Below are 26451 nucleotides of genomic sequence, written 5' to 3' on the forward strand. Positions count from 1 at the left end.
GTTTGTAGAAAAGTACTTTGGTAAGGAAAACAATTTGCTGGTTTGTAGTAAAGTACTTTGGTAGAATTGAATTTGCTGAGTTGTTGTATAATGTTTGGATAGTAGGTTAGGAGTAATTGTAGAATTTAGCAGCAATAGTTGTATAGTTGTAGACACCCAAATGTGTCTCCCCAAAATCAAACCCAGTGATGAATGCCTTTCACCTCATTTGATTATCGAACAAAGTGAAAGTGTGAAAAATCAAGTGATGAGGATGTTTTTATTAAAATATTTCTCTTTCTGTTTCCAAAAGTATTATTTTCTTACTCCTATTTATAAAAATAGCCAATCGAATTTAGTTTGGTCCATAATAAGGGTTCAATAATAGGGTAGTTGGATTCGCTCAAAAAGACCTTTCCAATGATATATTATAAGCTCAATTTCGATGAATTATGAGGAAGTTATGGATTTAATTAGATGAGGCCCAATGATTTTTTAAGGTGTCCCAATGATCTAAGGAGGACCTATTAATTATATTTAAAGGATGTTTTATTTAGAATAAAATATATTAAATCTGATTTCGAAAACTGCTCGGAGGCACAATTACCTGCAACCGGTGTTAAAGGTAATTACGTGTAGGAAAGCGCGTTGACTTTTGTACCAGCGCGAGACGACAGAGTCGTCGCTAGGCGCTGACCTTCGTCGCCTGGCGACGAGCTTGTCGTCTGGCGCCGACTCCTGTCGTTTGCGACAAGAGGTGTTTTTATTCTGAATATGATTTTCTTCGATCCCGTGCTATTTTTCATTCGTATCTCCCTGTTTTCAAATTATCTACATCAAGAATAATCATCTCTCTCTCTCTCTAAAATCTAGAAGCTTATTCTTTCTCTCTCTCTATTTTTTTTTCTAAACCTTCCTTTTTACAAAATTCCTCACTCATTAGTTCTAGACACAACTAGCCAAGTTCGAAGTTGTATTCGCCCTAGACGTGAAAAATTGATACTTTATAAGGGTTTGGTCCCAAATCGCTATTTCAATTATTTAATTTAATTGTCTGATTTAATATTTTCCTTGACGTTACTAACGCGTGCACTACGTGAAAAAATGAAATTGGCACCGGTTCAAACCCGACCTAAGGCACCGGTTTGAACTGGTGCCAATGTGGGGGGGGGGGGTGCCAATAAGTTGTTAAAAAGGCACCGGTTCAAACCGGTGCCAAAACTCGGAATTATCCCAAAAAATTTTAATTCACTGTTTTTGGCACCGGTTAACTGGTGCCAAAAGTGCCAAAAAATTAATTTTTTTTTACTTAAAAATTAAATAAACTAAAATTAAATGAGAATACAAAATATAAATTGAACATCACAATCAATATAATCAAATCTGTTCATTATATATATAATCAAAAAAAATTTACAGTATAGATCAATAAAAAAATTACAACATATAAATCAAAATAAAAAAATTACAACATATAAATAAAAAAAATTACAATATAAATAAAAAAAAAAATTTACATTTTCACAATAAAAAAACCCATACAACATCAAAATCAATATACTTGCATCTAGATTCTTCGATTTAAGATCTAAATCCATATACCTGCACCAATTAAAAAAACAAAAATGAATCGATTAACATGATTTAGCTGGGAAAAAAATAAAAAAAAAACCCAGAAAATCGAAAAAAAAATAAAATCAGTTCAAAAACCCTGAAAAAAACCACATCAGTTAAAAAGAATTGAACCCAGAAAATCAGTTAAAAAGAAAATCAAAAAATAAAAATATAAAAAAACCCAGAAAAAAAAAATTGATTAAAATAAAAACCAAAATCGAAAATCAGAAGAAAAAAACCCAGAAAATAAAATAATTTCGAGAGAAAAATCCCAGAAATTTAAAAAAATTCGAATTAAAATAAGTTTAAAAATTGATTAACCAAACCAGAAAATCGAAAATCACTTAAAAAAAACAAATTAAAATCGATTAAAATAAAAAATAAATTGATTAAAATAAAACAAAATTCGAAAATCCGTTAAAAACCCAGAAAAAAATCGAATTAAAATCAAGAAATTATACCCTAACCTTGCTCATGCATGTGTTCGTGGTGGATTAAACCAAAAAAATTTCGAAGAAACCCATAAAAAATTTCGAAGACACTCATAAAATCAATTAAACCCAAAATCAACTTCGAACAAACCCAAATCAACTTGTATTAACCCAAAATATTCAACTTCAAACAAACCCATAAAAAAAACCCAAAAACGCATGCATTAACCCAATAATCGATTATTGTAACCGAAGATTAACCCAGAAATCGAAAAACAATGAGGAAATCGAGTTACAACATCGAAATTTGTGGTGTTGATGTTACGGTGGTGGCGGCGGCTTTGCGTTGTTGTTGTTGTTGTTGTTGCAGTGGTGGTGTTGTTGTTGTTGTGGTGGTGTTGTTGTTGTTGCGGAGATGATTGAAGAGAAATAGAAGAGATTGGGAAGGAGAGATCGAGAAGGAGAGCTATAGGAGAGAGAAGGGAGAGAAGAGGAGAGAGAAGGGAGAGGAGAGAGTAAAGAGGCGGAGTGAGAGGAGAGAGAAGGACTTGGGGTTTTTTAGGGTTATAAGTAAAGGGCCGGTTTTTTTTTTAAAAAACAATTAAAAGGTCCGGTTCACAAAGGCACCGGTTCAAACCGGTGGCCTTTATGTTTTTGGCACCGGTTTGAAGTGAACCGGTGCCAATTAGGGGGTGCCTTTTTGATATTTCCTACTAGTGGTGTATTTTGTTATTAGAAAGAGGTACGAGACATCGAAGTAAGTGCTTTAATTGTTTTATTGATCTTTTGATATAGAAATCATAGTTAGATTGTTTTATCATGTTAGGATGTTTTATTGCTTCCTAGTATCATGTTTAGGGTTAATTAATATTTCTAATATCAAGTATGATTATTATGATGCTTCCTATTTCTTTCCTAATATCATGTTAGTATCATGTTAGGGCTAAAGCTTTCATCTTTGATGTTTAGTGACATGCTAGGGTTTGTTATTAATCTTGTTATTAGTGTCATGCCTAGGATCTTTCTATTAATATTATGCTTTAACATGATTATTATTATGATAAATGATTATTGATATTATGTTGCTTGATGATTATTATTGTTATTGCTTGATCACGCATTTTATGCATGTTTAAAGGGAATTTTTACTTGTAATCACGCTTAATAAGATAATTATTAATCTTGTTTAGGTTAATATGATTATAATTCAAGTGATCGCCAATAATAGTTTTGTTTGTGCATTAATATTCAACTGGCAAGGGAATAAACGCGCCGTCAATTGTCTATCCCTAGATCAAATACAATTTATACAACCTAAACAAACCTAATACGAGTATAAGGCAAGCATAGGGGTCGAACCACAGGGAACGAATAACCACCACCAAATGTTATTGACAATTAAGCTAGTCCGGAATAAGAGATAAATAAACTAAAGTCTAAAGATGTAAAACAAGAAATAAAACATTAAGGGAAATGGTTTAGGTATAGCATTCACTTGAACATAAACAAAGGCATAGAAATTGAATTAATTATGAACTAAACATGCTCGAATATCGAAGTAAAAGATCCAATCTAGCCGCCTTCCGGGGTCAATTGGCTTCTCCTAACATAGCCTCTATGTTTCCACAGTAGAACCATATAATGGGAGGTGCAATCAAAGAACAATCGATAGTAATGAACCTTAACTAAGTCAACTTCCATTCCTTGTTAGCAAATATTCACCTTTAATCAATTAACAATGTGCACTTGCAAGAAGATTAAATAATATCAAGCATATAAAGACTTTAATCACAAATAAATCAATTCTAAACCCTATAACATGCTCAATATCCAACTACACCACAACCATCCCCTTAATGGGAGAATTACTCACTAATCATGCTAATAACAAGATTAATTAACAAATAATCAAGAATAAACATGATTAATAAGCAACACCAACAACAAAAATAATAATCAAAAGAAAGTAAATAAAATAGAGGAGAGATAGTTAGAGATTCTCATTGATTGAAGATGAAAGTCTACAAACAAGATGATCAATCTTCTTCTTCAAAAACCAAATTCAACAATGGTGAAACCCTCACTTTCTCTCTCTAAACTACTCTAATCCTAACCTAAACCTAGAGAGAGAGGCTCTCCTAAAACTAATTAGAGAATAGGATAATTGGTAATTATTTTATTTCATGTTTTACTAATTACCCCAAAAATGGGTATATATACAAAGCTAATAAAACTAAGCAAATAATAGAAAAGAAAATAAAAATAAAAAGGAAAAATAAATAAAGAAACTAATTATAAAAAATAAAAGAAAGAAATAAGAAAAAGGGAAAAGAAAAGAAATAAATTAAAAGAAAAAGAAAAATAAGCCCCAAAATCCCCAAAACATCAGACCCTTTTCTTCTTCTTCGATTTCTTAGCTGCTCTTAAAAATGGGATTCATTCCCCTACTTCACACCCTATCAAAATCCATCATCAAGCTTTATCATGAAATCTCCACCGTTCATCTTCAGCAACACTCATCGAGCATCAATTCAAGCCGTTGATCTTCGTTAATAACCACGCGCAGAGCTCGTGAAATGGTTCGATCGAACCATGGGTTGGTGTGGCCGAACTACGGGGTTGGTTCGGTCGAACCATGGGTGTGTTCGACTACGCCTCTTAAAATTACAAAACTTCAAAAGTTTCTGACTCGCACTTCGACCGAACTCCTATGCGGTTTGCTCGAACCCAAATGAACTTGAATTGCTCTGAATTTGGTTGATGCTTGTGCGAATTGCTGCTGCAATAGAGCGATGCGAAGGTCGATTAGAGGATCAATTGATGCGGGTGTGCTGAGGTTTGGGATGGTGGAGATGCGGTGCTGCTCTTTTGGTGGTGAGAGTTGCAGCGGTGGAGATGGTGGCAGGCGTGGGAGGCGCATCAACTGCTGCGGGCTGCTGCTATAGTAGTTGTTGTGTTGGTGATTGTTGTTGTTGGGGTGCATGGATTAGTTTTGTGGTGTGGTGAAGGTTGTAGGTGGAGTTAGTGGTTGCGTGTAACACCCTAATAATTCTCTCTTAAAAACCTGTGAGAAACCTGTATATAACCTGAACAATTTCAAGAGAATTACTGGTGTGCTACCGCCACGTGTTCAAACGTTAAGGCTATCTCAGAAATTTGCAGCGGAAAACCAAAACAGTTTTAAATAAACCTCAAAACAAAGGAATTAAATCAAAATAAGTATTACAAGTTGGAACCATCAAGGCCCTTATTCAAAACCCAATAAAAGTAGTAAGTGATTAAATTCGGTGTTCAAATAAATTCAAACCCAAAAGAATTAGTGTCAACTAAAATCGAATTAAAATAAATTCAAACTTGCAAAAGAAATAATATGCAAACAACCAACTCTCTACTCAAGATCCCACAACCCTGATGAATGCTGCATGTGTAAGAACCTGTGGTTATTCTGCTCCCCAATATTACAAGTGTAAAAATTGGATCGTCACAGGGTCATTGAAAGGCGAAGGCCATGACCAAAGAAAGACACACACAAAAGCACGCAGTCAGCAAAGCTGAGTACATACAAGCTGCGAAAACAAATTAAGAAAATACCTAACATGCTACTAATATTCAAGCAGAAGCATCATTAAATATAGACTCAATTCATTACTCGATTATTAAATTTGTTAAGACCTCACTAATTAATATTAACTGACTCATTTATTTATTTCATTTGATTTAGCAATAGACAAGGTTGTCCAACCCATGTCCCATTTGGAACATCAATACAGAAAAACCCCATGCCTCCTTTCGGAAACATCAATAAACATCCAACGACCACGGGCGCGACTCCGTGACCGTAGTTAGTATGAGATCTCACCTAACTCCTAGTTTTAGAAAAATAATATTTGAAATAGGAGACTCGTAGATCAGACGACCTCGATAAAAGTACACGGCTAATACCCCATGTACCCCAACCCCTGATTGTCATTACTCCAGATGTGCACCATTCCAGAGTTTTATTGCTCTCATCCATCTTGCACTTTACGTGATTTACAGGTTTAGACTTGGTGATGACTCATATACATATCAATACAAACATCCCAAAAGCAATTCAATCAAACATGGCAAATTCTCAATTTAGATTCTTGATTTATTAGTGACAAAAAACATTTATTAATTATTCCATTACTACCTCGGTGTATAAACACCTTGAGTGCATAAGGCACCTCAAAACCTTAACCTCGTCTTACAAGACTTGAATTTCTCCTTTACTCATCCTGTTTATATAATCATGAACGAGTAATAATTTGATCTTTACACCAATCACATACCTTTGCCTTTAAGCGCACCTTGCATAATTAAAGCACAAATAATACTTGCATTATAAACTAGTGCACATCATTTGAAATTCACAATGTATAACCAGACAATTTAACCCAGTCAATCCTATACATGATACTAAGTTCTCGATCCGTCCTTAAACATGCACCTACAAGCAAGGTTTCGTATCTTGTACGTACCTTGTGTAAACAATCCAGTTGGCCACTTTAAAACTAGAAGTCGCCTTCTACAAAGTCCTCTCCTAAACCAAACAATTAGAAATAAATCAATACCAAAGCAATTAAAATTACAGCAATACTAAACTACATTAAAACCTCTTAAATCATCAAAATAAAGCCTTTAAATTGTCCCCAAAAATCAAAGTTAGTAATATAACATCCCAACTTTAAGTTTATATGTTAGAATTATGAAAATATAGTGTTTTATATCAAATTACAGAAACTTTAAAGTGGGTAAATAAATCTGGAAATTTGTTTTAAATATATAAAATAACCCCATAAGCATAATTACTTGAATTAGTCATTATATAGCAAGTTAGTGTGTTAAAAACCCAGAATATAACAATTCAATGCAATTAGAGGCTTCAAAATAAAAGGTATGAAATCTGAAAATTATTTTTAAAGTTAGAATATAAAGTTCAAAGCTTTTTCAATCACAAAATACTCACAATAATTATTTTATAGGTTTAGAAGCATAAAAACATGAAATTAACACTACTTGTTCATAAAAATTGAAACTTTAATAAATCTGAAAATTTATTTATGATTAAGATAATTATATTTTAATGTAATTTAAACATAGTATGATTAGATGACTTGATTAACACGTTATCAAGCCCTAAAACATGAAAAATCAATACTTTAAACCCTAAATTCATACATATACCAAATCTGAAATTTCATTTAATACTTTAGACATAAAAAACCCATAAATTTATAATCTTTTGTAATTTATACATACTATTAAAGCCTAATAACAATAATTTTATAATTGAAATCAAATAAAAATTGAATTTTTAATCAAAATAACAAGAAATAAAGAAAAGAGAAATAAGAGGAAGGAGAAGAGAGGAGAGCGAACTGCAGTGGTCGCCGGCTGTGCTGGGCAGCACGGCGGTCAGGCGGGCGGCGGTCAAGCGGGCGCAGCGGCAGGGCAGCTTCGGGTTTTTTTTTCTTGTGGTGTTGTACGTGAGAGCAGGGGAAAGGAGGAGAAGAATGAAAGCTCTTTTTTTTTTTACGTGAGAAGGGGGAGAAGGGTAAGGGTTTTTGAGGGTTTTATTTAGGCTTTGGGTTTCCTAATTAGATTAGGAGTATTATTTGGGTTTTGGGCTATAATGTTAAAATTGTTTGTAAATTAGTAAAAACATGTTAGTTTACTTTAATCTTTTCATAAAAAATAACTTATTTAATGAAACTGACATAAAAATATTTGTAGGAATAATATATAAATAAATTATAATTAAGTTAAAAATATGGGGGATTACATTGCGTGAGGTTGCAATTGATGGTTTTGGTGTTATGGTGTGCGTGAGGTAATGAGGGCTGCGATATGTGGAGGTTGTTGTTGCGGTGTGGGCTGCAATGTGCGTGGAGCAGGGGAGTTGTTAGGTGGGTGGAAATGGGAGTAATTTGAGTTGGGTTTGCCGGCGGTGTTGGTGGCTGACGATGGCTGCGTGGTGGTGTTTGCCAGGCAGCATTGCTGCTGGTTGTTGTAGTTTGGTTTTGGTGGACGTTTGGTAGTTGTTGTATTGCGCGAGGGAGGCAGCAGCGGCTGTGAGGTGGAGTTGTGAGCTGGTGGTTGGTTGGCTGAGTGAGGGATCGGGCAGGGGAAAGGTTGGTGTGGTGGAGGTTAAGAAAGAGGTGGGGTGAAGGATAGGAGGTAGCAGCAAGTAGCAGGGCAGCTTTTTATGCCCTTATCTCAAACCCGAAACTCACTCCATTTGAATATTGTAGCATATGCCTTGAACCTTGAACACACCTACAAACACGAGCAAGATTGAGGAGAGGATTGGGACAAAGAATAAAAAAAATAAAATGGAAATAAATAAAATAAAATAGAAAATAAAAGAAATAACACTAAACCAATAAAAATTAAATAAAACTATACAAGTAGATAAAATCAAATAAATAACAAAATAAACTTAACACTAATAAAAACTATGAAAGTAACAAAGAAAAGGAACGAAATAAAATAAATCTAAAGCAAATAAAATACGAAAATAAACTAGAAACCAATTAAATAAAGAAATTAAATTAAAACATACTAAAACTAAGAAATAAACTAGAAACTTTATTAAAAATAAAACAAGAGAATAAAAGGGAAAATAAGGGAAAATAAACACGGAATTAACTCTAAAACTACTCCCTAAGAGTGACATAAATGTCACTCATCATCAACCAACATAGATTAAACAGGTTTAGAGTAATCCTATTGATTGCATGTTAGTCAGAAAGCGCAAATGAATTCTTGAAGAATAAAGTAGAGGCCTATTGTAAGGGCAAGTTCAATCTCTTTTAGGTTGGATTTGTACCTTCATCCTCGAACTTCCAGTCATGGTTCCAGACCTATTGGAGTTAACGATCTCCTGGATCGTTAAGGGGTGTAACCTTCACCCTGTGGACCGTTTACAAGTTCCTAAAACTTGTTGGCGACTCTTTTACTCTAGCTTCCTTCCCTTTGGACGCAACCATGCTTAAGTGTATGATCACAGTGTTACTCAAGTGTGGGATGACTTGAAATATTCCCTACGATAGTAGACTTGTAGTAATAGGATTGAGTAGTGAAATGATTAATTGGTGGTTGATGTGTGATTTATTAATTTGTGATGAATTGGTTGTTGATTATTGATTTATAGGATTGAGCAGTGAAATAATAGGTTTTTGGTTTATGATTTGTTAATTGTCGTGTGGTTTGTGAAGTGTTAGTTTACATTGATTTTCAATTGCACCTTAGAGAAATGAAGAAGAGTAGTTCCGGTAGTGGTGGTGTGAAGAAGGATGTGTTAAATGATGTGGGTCAAAGCAAAGGGAAGAAGAAATCCAAACCTGATCTAGTGTTTGAGTGAGAGGAGTTGGAGGATTTTACGTAGGAGAGTGGTAATCCCTCTAATGGTTCTACTGAAGATTTTTCAAAGTATGAGGCAAGTGATGATGGTGAAGTGGAGGAGTCAGATTGTGAGGAAGAAGATAATGGTGCTGAGGAATCAGAAGGGTGGAAGGAACTGTGTTTGAAGTTGATGCAGGATCGGATTAATTCTAGAAAGAGGAAGGGGGGTAAAAAAGGGAAAACAAAAGCTAAAAAGGCTAAGGTAATTGTTTGGAATGGTATTTAGTAGTGATTAACTATTGTACTAATTATTGATTAAATGATTTACATGGTTTGTACTCCCTAGGTTGAGGTTAAGAAGACCCAAGGTGAAAAGGTTAAGGAGAGAGGAGTTGTTGTGAAGACCCAGTCTAGAACAACGCAGAAGGTAAATTTATCATTTTTGTTGTTTATGTATTTCATGATAAGTTATTATAATTCATTTAACAGCTTGCCCGTGGTTATAATGTTTGATAATAAAAAAATAAATACACCTAAATTAGGTATGCAGAGTTGCATGTGTGTGCTATGATTTGGGAAATTTCAAATCCACATATGTAGGACTAAACTAGACTTATGTGCTGTAAATACGATGTTTTGGTAGTGGAAAGATGAATGATGATTGAATGGAATGCTGAATAATTGGGTGAAACTTTAGAATTGTAATTTAGTAGGTGACATGTGTTTAGAAGATGTGTAATTTTGTTTTCTTTGGTATTTTTTTGTGTAGGAACTGTACGGGATATACCGGTAGCATCTATAATATGCCGGTAAAAGAGTGCCGTGCAGTTTAAAGCCCTCGTTAATCATTGAATAATTCATGTCCTTACCGGCATCAGTCTCTACCACGTGGAGAGCTGCTTCTCGGAACGTGGCATGTCCCTCTGACACGTGGAGAGTTGCTTGGTGCCGCGTAGGCACCTGCTATTTACAAGGTCGGTGTGCCACCTATCTGTATAGGTGGCACCTGCTTGGTTGTGTTCCTATAAATACCCAAGCAAATCCTCATTTCAAAGGTAGAATCTCTCTCTCTCTCTAAAACACTTTCTCTCTCTTCTTTAACTTTCTTCTCACAAAGATACTGACTTTAGCATCGGAGTAGTTATTCCCGGATAACCCCCGGGCTAGCTAATCTGTATTGGCTGTGTAGGTGAGCAATTGGACGGTAAACCATTACCAGCCCTCAGACATTAACGGAAGCAAAATTCAGCAGGAAAAATTGGCGCTAGAAGGAGGGGATAGTAATAACTTCTATCGTCCAACAGGACCTCTCACAGTCATGGAAGGAAGTAAGGAAACTACAGTACCAGTACCAGAGGTTGATAACCTGCAATATGATAACAATGTCCTTAATGCTAACACGAATAAAACCGTACTACCAGAAATCGTGGTCGAGGATGAAACTCATCTCCTTCACGGTAACACAACGAACATGCCCATAACGCCTGACCGTAATAGAGCATTAACCCCAGATCCCTTGGAAGGGTTTACCCCGGAGGAGCTAGAGATAACGGCCAAGGTCATGCGGGCTATGTCTAAGAAAAGAAAGGAAGCCGAGTTAACGACAGGGGAAATGCGGGGTGATGTACCGACAAAGCCGCTGATAGTGAACCTGGAGAGTCAGTTCAATCAGGCGGGACAGCAACAACCGTCAAGAAGCCGGGGCCAAGAGACCATACCGGTCGAGCGCCAACTCACGCAAGGCGCCCAGGTGGGGGATTCAGGTTCTTATCGGCATGAGGTTTCCAGTGGCTTGGAAAGGCGGGCAGCCAAGGCGATCATCAGACCCAGAATATCTCCGTTCACGCAAGAGGTACTTGACCAACAAATGGAGAAAATAAAGATGCCGTCCTGTACGTATGACGGTAAGGGGGACCCAAAGCGGTATGTAGCTGCTTTTGAGAGTCACATGTTGCTATATACCGACACCGATGCTGTGTGGTGTAAAGTTTTCCCTACGACTCTTACCGGCGCAGCTTCGGATTGGTTCTCCAATTTAGAGCCGGGATCAATTGACTGCTTTGAGACCCTAGTGGAGTTGTTCACAGGTCAGTACATAAGTAACAGTGCGAGACAAAGGACATCTGGCGAGCTCATGGCTATTCAGCAACGAAAGGAGGAGTCGCTCAGAGATTTTATTAGATGCTTCAATAACGAGGCTAACACTATACCAAAATTGCAGCAAGAAATTGCCGTGATGGCATTGATGAATGGGCTGGGTGACAACGACTTCAAAAACTATATGTCGCGGAAGTCTTTCCCAAACTTAGGGGTAGCATTTGCCAAGGCTCATGAATACATAAAAAGTGAGGAACTGCTGAAAACTAGTCGTTAGATATCGTCAGCAGAGCCCTCCAGAAGGCAAAGTGATAATAGCCCAAATTCCCAGATGGGTGGGGTAAGCAGGGTACTGCCGCAAGGCCAACAGAGATCTGGAAGACCGACAAGGGGATTGGGCCGTTATAGTAGTTATACGCAGTTAAACACCCCGAGAGCGGCAATATATTCAATAAACCTGAATAGAGAAGATTGGAGTCGGCCGACACCAATGATAACGAAGGGCCAGGACGTGAAGAAATATTGCATGTTTCATAGAGATGTTGGTCATTACACCGAAGAATGTGTTCAGTTAAAAGAGAACATTGAAGATCTCATAAGGAAGGGGCGATTATCCCAGTATCGTACTCAAGCAGGTCCCAGCCGGCAGCAAAATTCACAGCCTAGGCAAACCGAGTACCGAAAGTAGGGAGATTCATCAATGCAAGATGATACTTACAGGCAGAATCATGCAGAAACATCCAGACAGGGAGGTAATCCGACAGGGTGCAAAATAACAATCGATGTTATTACGGGAGGACCAGTATATGGGGGTTCCGTAAGCGGGGCGAAGAAGAGTTTGTCGGAATACCGGCACCTAGTGAACGCTTTGAGCGTAGAGGAACGACCTCGACCTTCTTCCATGCTTTCGATATCTTTTTCGGAGGAGGATGCTAAGGGAATAATTTACCCTCATGATGATCCGTTGGTGCTGATATTGACGGTAAACGGAGCAGATATCAAGCGAGCACTCGTTGACGGCGGAAGTTCCGCAAATATCCTGTTTTCTAGGGCTTTTGATGCCATGAGGATTGGCCGAAAATACTTGACGCCAGTGTCTTATCCCGTGATAGGTTTCAACGGATCAACGGTAAGACCTGAAGGTAGTATAGTTCTTCAGGTTCGAATGGGAGAGGGTCCGGCAGTAAGAGATGTCATGGCGGAGTTTTTGGTGATTGATGTGCCATCCGCTTACAACGCCATTGTCGGTAGGCTTCTAATTCATGACATGCAAGTTGTGGTCTCAACGTACCACTTAACAATGGTGTATGTATCCAACGCGGGAACGACAGAGCGCGTACGGGGTAGTCAAACTATGGCAAGAGAGTGTTATGTTTCAGCGCTGATGTATTCGCTTTCTCGGTAGACGAGATGCCCGGGATACATCCCGACGTCATAGTACATAAGCTAAATGTCGACAGGAGAGCAAGACCTGTTCGACAGAAGAAAAGGAACTTCTCAACAGAGAAAATGGAGGCTATTCAGTCAGAGGTGAATAAATTGCTAGCGGCAGGGTTTATCGAACCTTGCACATACCCCGAATGGTTAGCAAATGTGGTTATGGTAAAGAAGCCATCAGGGAAATGGAGAATGTGCGTGGACTTTACGGACTTGAACAGAGCCTGCCCAAAAGATTGCTATCCCTTGCCGAGGATAGATAGATTGGTAGATTCAAATTCCGGTCACGCGCTATTGAGCTTCATGGACGCTTTCTCCGGGTATCATCAGATCAGTTTATATGAGCCGGATCGAACCAAGGCGGCATTCATTACCGACTCCAGAGTTTTCTGTTACAGGGCTATGCCGTTTGGATTGAGAAATGCAGGGGCTACGTATCAGAAGCTGGTCGACAAGGTATTTGCGAACCAGAAAGGAAGAAATTTAGAAGTGTATGTGGATGATTCAATTGTGAAAAGCCGTTTGGCTACAAACCACGTCGCCGATTTGAGAGAAACTTTCGAAACTCTTCGACGTTACCGGATGAAGTTAAACCCAGAGAAGTGTGTGTTCGGCGTTCGGTCAGGAAAGTTTCTCGGGTTCATGGTGAGCGAAAGGGGGATAGACGCTAACCCCGATAAGATTGAGGTGATTCTTAGTTTACCAGAACCAAAGTGCATAAAAGATGTACAAAAGCTCACTGGTCGAATGGCCGCGTTAACGAGATTCATCAGCAAGTCAGCTGATAAGGCCTTACCGTTCTTCGTGATCTTGCGTCAGAACAAGCTGTTTGAATGGGGGAAGGACCAATCCAAGGCATTTCAGGCTGTGAAAAATCACTTGAGGTCCTTACCCACCGTCGCAAGGCCGGAACAAGGAGAAATATTACAGCTTTATATCTCCGCGTCAGCAAAGACGGTAGCAGCGGTGCTCCTAGTAGAGCGGCAAAAAACACTACTGCCAATTTACTTCGTGAGCCACGTTTTAAATGCTGTCGAGAGACGGTACCCGTTAGTAGAGAAGATCGCGTACGCAGTAGTTGTGGCCGCACGAAAGTTGCGCCCTTACTTTGATGCACATGCAATTGATATCTTAACGAATCAGCCGTTAGAGAAATCTTTGCAGAAGATGGAAACGTCTGGCCGCCTGCTTAAATGGGCTATTGAACTGTCTGAATATGTTATTACGTATAAACCAAGAGTATCAATCAAAGCCCAGGCCTTGTCTGACTTCATTTTAGAAACGTCTTATTATGAAGAGGAGGATGGTACCGGCACATGGAAGGTATCAGTTGACGGCTCGTCTGCTTCAACCGGCTCAGGAGCTGGAGTAATTATGATCTCTCCCCAGGGAGATGTGTTCGAGTATGCTGTTAAGTTCAAGTTCAAAGCCTCGAATAATGAGGCAGAATATGAAGCAGCGTTGGCAGGGATACAGCTATGCATATCTGCGGAAGCAAAGCGTATTGAGATGACAACTGACTCGCAACTAGTAGCAAATCAGTTCAATGGCACTTATGAAACTCGAGAGCCGAGCATGACGGCATATTTGGCAAAACTCAAGAATGTTACGTCTGGTCTGGAATATTTCGAAATCAAGTTGGTTCCTCGAGCAATGAACACACAGGCAGACGCATTGGCTAAACTCGCAAGTTCAAGCTTCAATGACTTAAAGAGGACGGTTATGGTAGAGGTTTTGAAAGAAAGAAGTATTGATGAACAACCTCCTAAGGATGTATACTGTACAACTGCGGGACGGGAATGGTATGACGATATCTTGGCTTACAAGGTACATAATGTCCTTCCTGCCGATAAGACGGAGGCAGGAAAGGTCCAGAAAGATAGCGTCTAGTTTATCATGTTCCGAAGTTTGTTGTATAAATGGGGGTTTTCGTTACCGTTGCGAAGGTGTATAACGGCTTATGAGTCGGCAAGACTGATAGAAGAAATACACGAGGGTGATTGCGGTAATCATGTAGGGGGTCGGTCAATGTCCTTGGAAGCAATGAAGCGGGGCTACTATTGGCCGACAATGAATGCAGATACCATGGAATACGTTAAAAAATGTGATAAATGCCAGAAGTACGGGCCGGTGATTAATCAACCTCCAAATGATTTAACACCTATTCTTAACCCAATCCCATTTGCTCAGTGGGGGATGGACATTATCGGGCCGTTTACATCGGCAACAGGTGGCCGTAAGTTTTTTATTGTGGAGATAGATTACTTCACCAAATGGATAGAAGCAGAACCGATAGCAAAGATTACATCGAATGAGGTAAAAAAGTTCATCTGGAAAAGCATCTTTACGCGGTTCGGATTACCGACAACAATGGTGTTTGATCACGGATCATAATTTGACTGTAGCCCGGTAAAGAACTTTCTAAGCATATACAAAGTGAAGTTTGCGTATGCGGCGGTATGTCACCCGCAGTCAAACGGCCAGGCTGAGGCCGCTAACAAGCAGATACTAGGGGCAGTTAAGAAAAAAGTAGAAGACGCCAAAGGCTTGTGGGCGGATCTGATACCTGAGATTTTGTGGGCGAACCGTACGACAACAAGAGAAACTACGGGGGAATCTCCTTTCAACCTCGCTCTCGACTCTGAGGCAGTGGTTCCGGCGGAAGTGGGACTACCTACTTTTCGGGTACAACACTTCTGCGAAAGTCAAAATGATTTGTTGCTTCGACAACAATTGGATTTTCTATCGGAAGTAAGGCTGACGGCTGCCATAAAATCTGCGGCATACAAAAACCGAATGAGCCACGCTTACAATCGGCGCGTCAATTATCGGCCCATGGAAGATGGTGATTTAGTTCTGCGTAGAACGGCCGCAACCGGCAAAGGAAACGCAGAGGGCAAATTTACTGCAACCTGGGAGGGGCCTTACCAAATATATGAAACACTTCGGCAAGGGTCTTATCGGCTAATGACCCTTGAAGGAGTACCCCTGAAGAATGTTTGGAACGCTAGTGTGTTAAAGTGTGTTAAAGAAATATTTCATGTGAAGTTTAAATGTGTTCTATTTTATGTAGTATAAATTTTGATGACATGTTGTCATACGTATGTTTATGGCATTTACCAGCATTGTAACCTATTTCGATACTTATGAAATACAATCACTCTGCCTACTTTCGATACGATCTGATCACAGCCTAGCTAGCTGACTCGGTCGTTCAAGTGAGGGAAAAATAATGAAATAAAATAATAATGGACCTCAAGGGGAGTTGAAAGTGCGGTCTGATCCACTGCCTTTGCTCAGCTTGACAAAGGTTGGATACTTTATTTCGGTATGTTTCACATCCGATATTCAATACAGGCATTACAGAGTTTTCCCAAAATTTGTTTACGAATAAATTTTGCCGAAAATCTCGGGGAGTATTATTGGTAAGGGGTAACTCGAAAATACCGATAACAAAGTATTATTGGTAAGGTGTAATTTGAAAATATCGAAAAGTGTAACCTTGAAATGCCGAAAAACGTAAATTCGGGTTAAAAACCGAGAGAATAACTAAAAAACGATTCAAGGAATGCGATCATTAAGTTTATTTAAAAGGTAAGTAACGGCCATAGCGTAAACAAAACACGCACGACAGTAAGAATTATGGTAAAGAAGTAAACAAACTAACTACTCAGAAATAATTATTTTAAATACAGACGTACATAGATAAGGTACTCAAAAGAAAAATGTTGCATAGCACAGACAAATATAATTGCTTGAACACAGAAACAGATACAGACAAACATAAACATAAAAGCCCAATGATGATTGCCTTCCTTGTTAATTCCTGTCGGCCTCCTTTGTTGCTTCAGCCGCGTTAACGGGCTCTTTCACAATTTCTTTGTTGGAGGGACCGGCAGACCCATCTTTACGAGCATGAGTGGTAACAGGGCTACTGATAAGGCCGTCATCGAACTCTACTTCTGGAAATTCGCGTGGGTCTAAGTTTGTTATCACAGCATGCGGGGGGAGCTCGTCAAAGTACTCACTCTCATAGCTGGTAGGAGAGTGGTTCATTTCTTCATTAAAAGCCTTCTCGACGGCCTGCCATTTCGTTGAATCCCACCCCTCAGCTTTGCACACACAGTGATGCGCAGAGACCCAACCGGCAGTGTACCGGTCAACCAGCAAGTTGGCATAAAGGTCGGTCTGCAGGAACCGATTAACGGCCCGGCGCCTGACTCCCGGCTTATCACGCTCCATTTCCTCAACTTTGCTGGCCAGCTTTTCCTTAGCCTCTCTCTCGGCCTTCAAACTCTGCTCGAGGCTGGCTACCTTCTTTTGTAACTGCTCCTGGTCCGTCAGCTTCTTGTTTAGCTCAGACATTTGCTTTTGCAAGGTCTTCATATCAGATTTAACTTTATCGCGCTCCTTGATGACGAGCTTACAAACGTCGTTAGCCTTCTTCAGCTTGGTCTCAGCTTTATCAGCGGCGCGCTGATAATACTGGTACATATGTACCACTTCAACAGCAGAATTGACGGTCTAGTTGACGATAAACAGAAATTGGCGTTAGTAAAAAAAAAAAAAAAAAAAATTGATTATTATTAATATTACAGGTAAGAGCGTTGTCTTACCCGGAGCATATTGTTCATCAGTTGGCCGCAGGGAGCAGCAACGCGATTGGCTGGCCTGTCGGTTGGAGTTGCCAAGTCCTTCAGCATCCTCCACCCCATGCTCCCGCCAGTGCTAGGGTCGTCACTGAGAACGGACTCCCCACGATTAACGTTGATTCGGGGATGCCATGGGTCACCGGCAGCACCGAAAGGTACAGCCAACTCCTCAGCGACTTCTTCCGGGATTCTAACATGCGGAATCTCGATGAAATCACTGACAAGAGCAGGGACGAAAGCGCTCTTGCTGGGACCGCCAGAGCGCGTCGAGAGGACCGCTGGAGTCTCCTTGTGTGGAGGCTTATCGATGTTGGCCAGCTGGTCGGTTCTGGCCTCGCTACTACCGGCGCCAGGAGCAATCGGGTCCCTTAAGGTGACCGTCAACTTTTTCGGCGGATTGGGTTCGGTCTCGTCCTCCAAGTTAACGACCCCTTCCGGCCAGTTCCCTTGTGCATCCTTTTCGAGGGGTGCCACCTCACTATCATGCTTTTTTTGTTTTTTTTGTTGCTCTCGGTCGGAGGACTCAGACGTCCTCTTAGACGCATTTCCTCCACCCCTTTTCACAGCTAGGGTGCGAGGTTTGGTAGCACGATCGGTAGGAGCCATATCTTGTACTCTCGTTCTTTTTCTTTTCGAGGCTCTGGTGGCGAAGGCGGGAAGAGTGTCGTATGACTTCCTTGGCCGATCTGGGCACTGTTGTTTCACTCGCCCGTCAGGATGCAACCCTAGCCGGCTGAAGTCAAGTTTGTCAATACCTGGCGGTAGACACACCCGATGAGAAACATCAAAAACAGACATTATAAAGGTAAACCTAAAAAAAAAAAAACAATAAATAAAAAAAATGTGTTTAAGTAAAGTACCCGCATGCAGGTAACAGAATCAACAGGCAAGGTATTTATCGAAATTATTTCCAAAGGCAAAGTGCAAGTACAGTAAAGATAAATATAAATAAATGTATATAATTTAATAACATTTCCATACCAAATGCATCGGTATGGCAGAGACCGACATGAGATAGAGGGGCGTTGCCCAGTATATAATTACAATGGGGCAGCCACACCCCCGGAACAACTTTATTCTTCTTACCAGCATTAACATATGTACAGTTAAACCACTTAAAACCTTTTTTCTCCATTTTTCCTAATGCTCTCGACCGTATGGTCTCGAACATACTGTGAGGGTGGTGAAATCTCCTACGGACGGTAAAGTCTTCGGGAACACTCATAAAATAGAATTCTTTCTTCCAGTTCTTGCAACTGGTCAACTTTGGCCACACAGTGCACTTCCCGGGAGCAGTAAACAGAGACCACCACCCAGGTGATTGGCTATCTCTCTTTATCCAGTGTAACCTCCTAAAAAGGTTCAAGGTAAGGGGAAAGTCCATAAATATCATGACCCAGACAAGAGAGACTATATTGCGGATGGTTGGAGGCGTTAACTGTGCAATAGATACATTCCAAGCCCGAAATATTTTTTCAATATAGTGATGAAGTGGAAACCGTAAACCAAATTCAAAATGTTTGGCATATACGACAATGTGGCCGGGAGGACAGTCCAAGGCCGTTTGACCTTCGCCTGGTAATCTGAGTTCATATCCGTCAGGTAGACGGTAGAAGCGTTTACCATGCTGGCAGTAGTCTTTCTCGGTCGCTGTCTGCAACCATACCGGATCCACAACACATTCATTTATCTCATAACTGCTAGGGATTTCTTAGGGTTCTAGATATTTTGGATCATCCTGATCTGAATCATATTCCTCGTCGAGACGTTCTTCTTCTGCGATCTGAGCAGCAAGATTGAAGTCCGCAGCAATTTCCTCGTCGGTCTCGTCGTCTTCTTCCTCGTCATCTCCCCCCCAAGATGTTCTGATCCCTCTGCATCGTCTTCATTACCGATGCTTTCACCCCCACTTTCTTGCTGTTCTAGGCTTTCCTCAATTGACCGGATATCTTCTTCTCGGATATCCGAAGCTTCATGCCCAGGGTCACCAACTTCTTCATCAACAGAGGGTCTACTGCTCTCACCAACCTCATGTTGGAAACTGGTATGTTTGGTTCTCGGCATCCTGTCAATATTAGTGCCGTATTGATTAAACAAATCCAAGTTTGATCTCAAATGATATTGAACGCTAATAGGCTCAACGTCGGCAATCTCTGTGTCCTCTGGGATATCGGGGTTGGTAGGACGCAAAGCCTTCTCGGCGTCAGCCAGAAACTTATGACGGTAATAAGCTTCTCTTTCTTCTATAGAAGTTAAGGGTGTACACAGTTCAGCCTCATTGGCTTTACCCGTATTCGCATGCATTCCAGACCCAAACATTTACAAATAATGAAATAAACGCAAATCTACTTAACCACAAACCAGCGAGAAATCGAAAAGAAAGTTAGGGTTTGTTACCTCTTTTGAACTCAACTCCTGAAAGCGTAACTCCGGAATTAAATGTCCTCCGTTTACAAACACTCGTCACAACACAGCTGAGCAAACCTTCGACAATTCGACTCTTGAATCCCAGGAATATGTGCGAAATACGAGCGCAGTGAAGTGGAAATTTTTCGAAATTCTTTCGCAAAGAAAATGAAGAGTTAAAGGTACGAAATTAGCTATTTATACTGTCCAAATGAAGCGGTTGATGTGACATTTACTGCATGCAATCCAACGGCTGTAATAAAACGCCTTTTCAAAAACACCCTACTTCGATGACTGACACGTGCCCCATTACTTTATTACATTTTCCCGCCAAATCCCGGGGAATAAATTTTCAATTAAGTGTGAAATCGTTTTAACTCCTATTTTCGGTTTTAAGTATTTAATTGAGAAAAGTACTATCGTCAATTGGCTCACTTGAGGGGAAAATCGTAGATTTTTTCGTATTTAATTGAGCCAAATACTATCGGCATTTTGTTCAGTAATTGAGTAAATTACTATCGTCAATTTGCTCACTTGGGGGGCAAATCGTAGATTTTTTCATATTTAATTGAGCCAAGTACTATCGGCATTTTGCTCAGTAATTGAGTAAATTACTATCGTCAATTTGCTCGCTTGGGGGGCAAATCGTAGATTTTTTCGTATTTAATTAAGCCAAGTCCTATCGGCATTTTGTTCAGTAATTGAGCAAATTACTATCGTCAATTTGCTCACTTGGGGGGCAAATCGTAGATTTTTTCGTTTTCTAATCATTCTTGTATGGCATATTGTGCATACCACCACCGTGTTCCATCGCAAGTGAGCACGTCAGTTTTACTAACGTCCTCACTTGGGGTGCTAGTTGTACGGGATATACCGGTAGCATCTATAATATGCCGGTAAAAGAGTGCCGTGCAGTTTAAAGCCCTCGTTAATCATTGAATAATTCATGTCCTTACCGGCATCAGTCTCTACCACGTGGAGAGCTGCTTCTCGGAACGTGGCATGTCCCTCTGACACGTGGAGAGTTGCTTGGTGCCGCGTAGGCACCTGCTATTTACAAGGTCGGTGTGCCACCTATCTGTATAGGTGGCACCTGCTTGGTTGTGTTCCTATAAATACCCAAGCAAATCCTCATTTCAAAGGTAGAATCTCTCTCTCTCTCTAAAACACTTTCTCTCTCTTCTTTCACTTTCTTCTCACAAAGATACTGACTTTAGCATCGGAGTGGTTATTCCCGGATAACCCCCGGGCTAGCTAATCTGTATTGGCTGTGTAGGTGAGCAATTGGACGGTAAACCATTACCAGCCCTCAGACACTAACGGAAGCAAAATTCAGCAGGAACAGGAACCAAACTTGAATAGTGTAAAGGCATTTTGTAATTTGGTTAATAAGTTTGATGATGGAAGGAAAAAGTTGGTTGAAGATATGGGGTTTAGAGGGCTGCTGAGTACACCACTGTCTTATCTTCCCCCGCAAATTTGCTTATTGGATTCTGTCAAGGGTTAAAGCAGATAGGTTCATGGTTTTTGGTGATGGATATGTGCTACTGTTGACTGCTATCCAGGTGGAGTATGTCCTTGGTATACCAAGGGGGTTGAAGGTAGTGCCACCTGGCAAATGGGTCATTCGGTTCGGGTATGGATCGGGTCAAGTTCGGGTCAAAAGATTATCGTGTCAAGTTCGGGTCGGGTCGGGTCATTTCGAGTTTCGGGTTGATTTCGGGTCGGCCGATAATCGGATCGGGTCGGGTATCGGGTCAACACTTCAGGTCGAGTTCGGGTCGGGTCAAGTTTGGGTCGGGTCAATTTTCGGGTCGGGTCAGTTTGGGTCAGGTCAATTTTTGGGTCAACTTCGGGTCAGGTCAACTTCTAGTCGAGTCATATTCGGGTGATTCATTGGGTTAAATTCAACTCTGTATATATATTTATTTTATTTTTTGACGAAAAACTCACTATATTTATTAAGGCTATTTTTTTCATGGATTATAGTAATTGTTTGACTTTTATTAACCTTTTTTTTTTTTTTTTTTTTTTTTTTTGTGTGTGTGTGTTTAGAATTTTAGACTGAGAAACATTTTCAGGATCTCCTGAAACTAAGAGGGATGCTCTAACTAATTGAGTTATACCTCACTCTCTTATTGATCTTAGTTTTAATACGTACTCTTATTATCATTGTCATTGTTGTAATAATTTCTTTGAATTATACTTATACCCCCTCCGTCCCAAATTACTCTTAACGATTTGACATTTTGCACTACTCACTTTGACCATCTTTTTTAGCTATTATATGAAAGTTAATGTAGTCATGTAAGATGTTGTTGGGTCTATTTTAATGTATAATTTCCTAATATAAACTTTTTATAACTTATATAATTATTTACTAAAAGATGTTAAAGGTCGGGTCATTTTCGGGTCGGGTCAACTTCGGGTCTCGGGTCAACTTCGGGTCGTTTCGGGTCTCGGGTTAACTTTGGGTCGGGTCATCTCGGGTCGGGTTATTTCAGGTTGGGTCATTTTGGGTTTCGGGTCAAGGTCGGGTAAGTTCCACTTCGGGTCGGGTATGGGTCGGGTCGGGTTAATTCGGATTTTGGGTCAATTTCGGGTCACTGGTTTCGGGTCGATTTTCGGTCATGGGTTGGGTCATTTGGGTCGGGTCATCGGGTCTGGGGCAGGATTGCCAGGTCTAGCCATCATCAATACCAGAATACGATGAGGAGAAGCAAGCTGAGTCAAGAAAAATAAAGTCATTGTTTGCAAAAGGTGATAACATTAATTTGGCAAATGCAGCTGCTGCATTTGTTCGTTCTGATTCAAATGGCAAATTTGTCTACCGAGAGGGAGAAGATTGACTTCAAGATAGGGTTTTTGGTTGTTGCTTTGAGGTACTTATTGTGTGCAATAACAAACACAACTAATCTGGTAGTAGCTTTGACTCCGGCTCTATTGGTGTACAATGATGCTGCCAACTATGACTGGTGCAGATTGGTGCATAAGTGGATGTGTACTGTAGCAAGGAGGTTCCAAAAGAAATTTGTGAAGAAGGGCTATGTTGCAGCATCTGGCGGCTATATTCTGTTTGCTTTGGTAAGTGCTTGTCGTAAGTATGTCTTCTTGTAATTTTTGGAGGCTTGTTTGAATGTGTTTATGATGCGTATTCTTGTACTTTTGCAGATCTTTTATCTTGATCATCTTAATAGTGTGCCTATGTCATGGGGGTTGACACCAAGGCTGAAGGCATGTGTAATACCCCGTATTTTTATACATATTTTATTTAAAATATGTATTTTATAAGCGTATTTAAATAATTTTAATATTTTAATTATGTTGTTTTAATTATTTATCCTATGTAAGTATGGAAATATTTTTACTAAAGGAAAGTTTGTTTAATTATTTATTTTATAAAAGTTGGGGTTTTATTTTAGGAAATTATGATTTTAACAAGTTTTAGTAGGGAAGGGATTAGGAAAAACTAAAGAAGGAAAGTTTAGGGTAAAAGGGTGATAGAGAAGGGGTATAAATATCCCTCTTATGAGACAATTCAACTTTGCCCAGAGTGGAGAAAACCCAAGGTAAACTTCTCTCCCTTTTCTCCTTATTTTTCTTCTTTCTTCTTTCTTTCTCCTTCCCCTTTTGTTTTTGCACCACCACCACCGGTGGGCCGCCGACCACCAGCCACCCAGCCGGCAGCAGCGGCGACCACCAGTGCTGGCAGCAGCCGGCAGTGGCGCCGGCCTGCTGTCGGCAGTCGTGAGTTTCGAAAAAAAAAAAAATCTAAAAATCAAATCTTTCTTGCTCAAATTTAATCTATGCTTTAATCTAATTGTAAATTATGAGTTTTGAGATTTAGTTTTGATGTTTGATTATTATAATTATGTTAATTAATTTTCAGATTTGGTTTTTAATTAAAAAACCCCAATTTTTGAAACCCTAGGTTCTTGATATATGAGTTATTGAAGGATTATGATGTATATTGGGGTAGACCTTTGTTTTAAGGCTTAATTACAGCAAGTTTTAATTAAAATAAAGTGCTGGAATTTTATGTAGAACACTTAATATTATGTTTCTTGAAGAAATTTTAATTGACCATTAATAGGGACTTAATTATGGTGTTTTAAATATAATTTAAGCTTACTTTAATTAAATTATGAGGGGTTTTAAAATAGTATATATTGCTGGAAATTTGTTTAAAGTGGATTTTAATACTCTATTATGATTTTAATGTGTAGGTGTAGACACCCATTTGTGTCTCCCCAAAACCAAACCCAGTGATGAGTAATGTGTAGGTGTAGCTCATTCAACATGCATATTCAAACTTTTGATTTTCTTTTTCACGTTTTTCTTTTTCGGGAGAAAGTTGGTACCCTCCACAATTGACGGAAAATTTTTGCTTTTTTGCATTTTCGAGTCGCACGATCACATTACAATGCACACACGAGTCATGTACACATTGAGTCATGTCGTGTCATATAACTTTGATTTGAGTCTAACACATGTCATTTCACTTCGAGTCGAGTCAACCTCGAGTCAGTCAACATATCGAGTCAAGTTTATGCCTTGAGTCGTGTCAAGTCGATGAGTCAAGCAACGTTAAGCCTTAGGTCAACCCTAAGATGATTAAAAAGATTGGCAAAGTTCTATAGTAAAAAATAAACACAGGTGCAGCAGAACAGGGAAGACCCTATCACAGCATTCGGCGACAGAGTCAATTCTTGGCTCCAGAAATATTTCAGCAACGACAGAGCTCGAAGCCTCTCAGAAAGGTGATTTCGACTTCATACAGCAATTTTGGGTTCCTTGGTGCGCCAGTTAGTCCCTATAAGAAATTTGACATGATTAAGTAGTCAGTTTGATTACAATTGCAATAAGTGATCGACCTGATGAAAGATCGTCCACTTAGCTTAAAGCGCCTAGGCATTGGCTCAAAAGCAGAAAAGGTACCGACATATAGGTTCAAAAGCAAAAGAGCGCCGACGTACTGGCATAGCGGAAGCAAAGTTCGAGCGAGCTTTAAAGATCGACAAGTGTTGGTCTTCGGTAATTTTCTTTGGAATATTATCGCAACAACTGAGGATGACTTCAAGTAAAGTTATTTTCGACAGCGTTCGCTAAGATTGTAGAGGTTGTCACCAAAGATTTGAGAAGATAGCACGAGATGGGCGGTCTTCGACGGCATTCACTAAGATTGTGGAGGTTGTCACCAAAGATTTGAGAAGATAGCACGAGATGGGCGGTCTTCGACGGCATTCGCTAAGATTGTGGAGGTTGTCACCCAAGATTTGAGAAGACAGCACGAGATGGGCAGTCTTCGACGACTTTTGCTATGATTGGGAAGGTTGTCACTATGATTCAAGAAAAGGCTCAAGATGTAGCAACATTGATCGACGGCGTTCCCTAGATTGCGGAAGATCGTCAAAACAAACAGCAAGATGGCGTTCCATAGATTGTGGGAAGTTTTCACAAACAACTGAAGGTAATTTCAGGGCGAAATTGTCTTCGATCATAATTCCTGAGGCATGGAAAATGATCATAATGCGAATGAGAATTATTTCAAGAGAAATAATTTTCGATGATATTCCCTAGGATGTGGAATATTATCATTGCGGAGAAGGTAGTTTCAGGCGAAGCAATCTTCTAATTTGGAAGCAGTTACAGGCGTAGCAGTTTTCAAGCGGGATGGCATTCTCTAGCTTGTAGGAGGTCATCAAAACAATAGGTTACTTTCAGAGACGTGTGCTCGACGGTGCAAGATACACGTTTCTTAACTCTTCTATCTGTTTAACTAATGCTAGTTTTGCAGGTATCGGCGTTACAAGATTGATTTAGGATCGCAGAACGTTCTGAATCATTCTCCATCCCTATCGATACTTTGGCTTTCGTTTTCGAAACTCGCGTTTCTCCAAACTCAGTCAAAGTGGGGGCTTCTGTAGACACCCATTTGTGTCTCCCCAAAACCAAACCTAGTGATGAGTGCCTTTCACGTCGAATCATAATCGAATGAAACGAAAGTGTGGAAAGGTCTAGTGTTGCGGAAAGTTTTTATTTCTTTTCTCTTCTCCCTGTTTTTGAAAACTTTATTTTTAAAGAAAACAGCCAATCCAGTTTGGTTGGTCCATTATATGGGTCCAATAAAGGTATAGTTGGATGGGGCTTGCAAAGACCTTTCCAACGATATATTATAAGCCCAATTCCGATGAATATTGAGGAAATTATGGCCAATTTACTAAACTGGGCCCGGTTTGAGTTTTAAGTACGGCCCAATGATCTAGGGGAGGGCCTAATATGATTTATCATTCCTAATATAATTAGGAATGTTTTTGGTCTTCTAGAACATTCTAGAAGGTTTTATCATTCTTAATTCAGTTAGGACTCTTCAGAGTTTTAATTAGATCAAATAGCATTTTCGACTGAAATTATATTATTTTATCTTCCAGTACGGAATTTTTATCAGAATTTCGAAAACGCGTTAA

At 39.6% G+C, this 26451-nt stretch overlaps 1 long non-coding RNA gene across 1 annotated transcript; it reads left to right on the forward strand.

Annotated features, from left to right (window-relative positions):
* The first annotated feature begins 9217 nt into the window (after positions 1 to 9217).
* Positions 9218 to 22231, forward strand: LOC145559751 (uncharacterized). The gene is made up of 3 exons (XR_014092923.1): positions 9218 to 9654; positions 9739 to 9819; positions 21330 to 22231. It is a non-coding gene; the product is annotated as an uncharacterized LOC145559751 (long non-coding RNA).
* Positions 22232 to 26451: the final 4220 nt, after the last annotated feature.

The sequence above is a fragment of the Chenopodium album genome, chromosome 9 (assembly GCF_948465745.1).
Source record: "Chenopodium album chromosome 9, dcCheAlbu1.1, whole genome shotgun sequence".
NCBI classification, from domain to species: Eukaryota; Viridiplantae; Streptophyta; class Magnoliopsida; order Caryophyllales; family Amaranthaceae; genus Chenopodium; species Chenopodium album.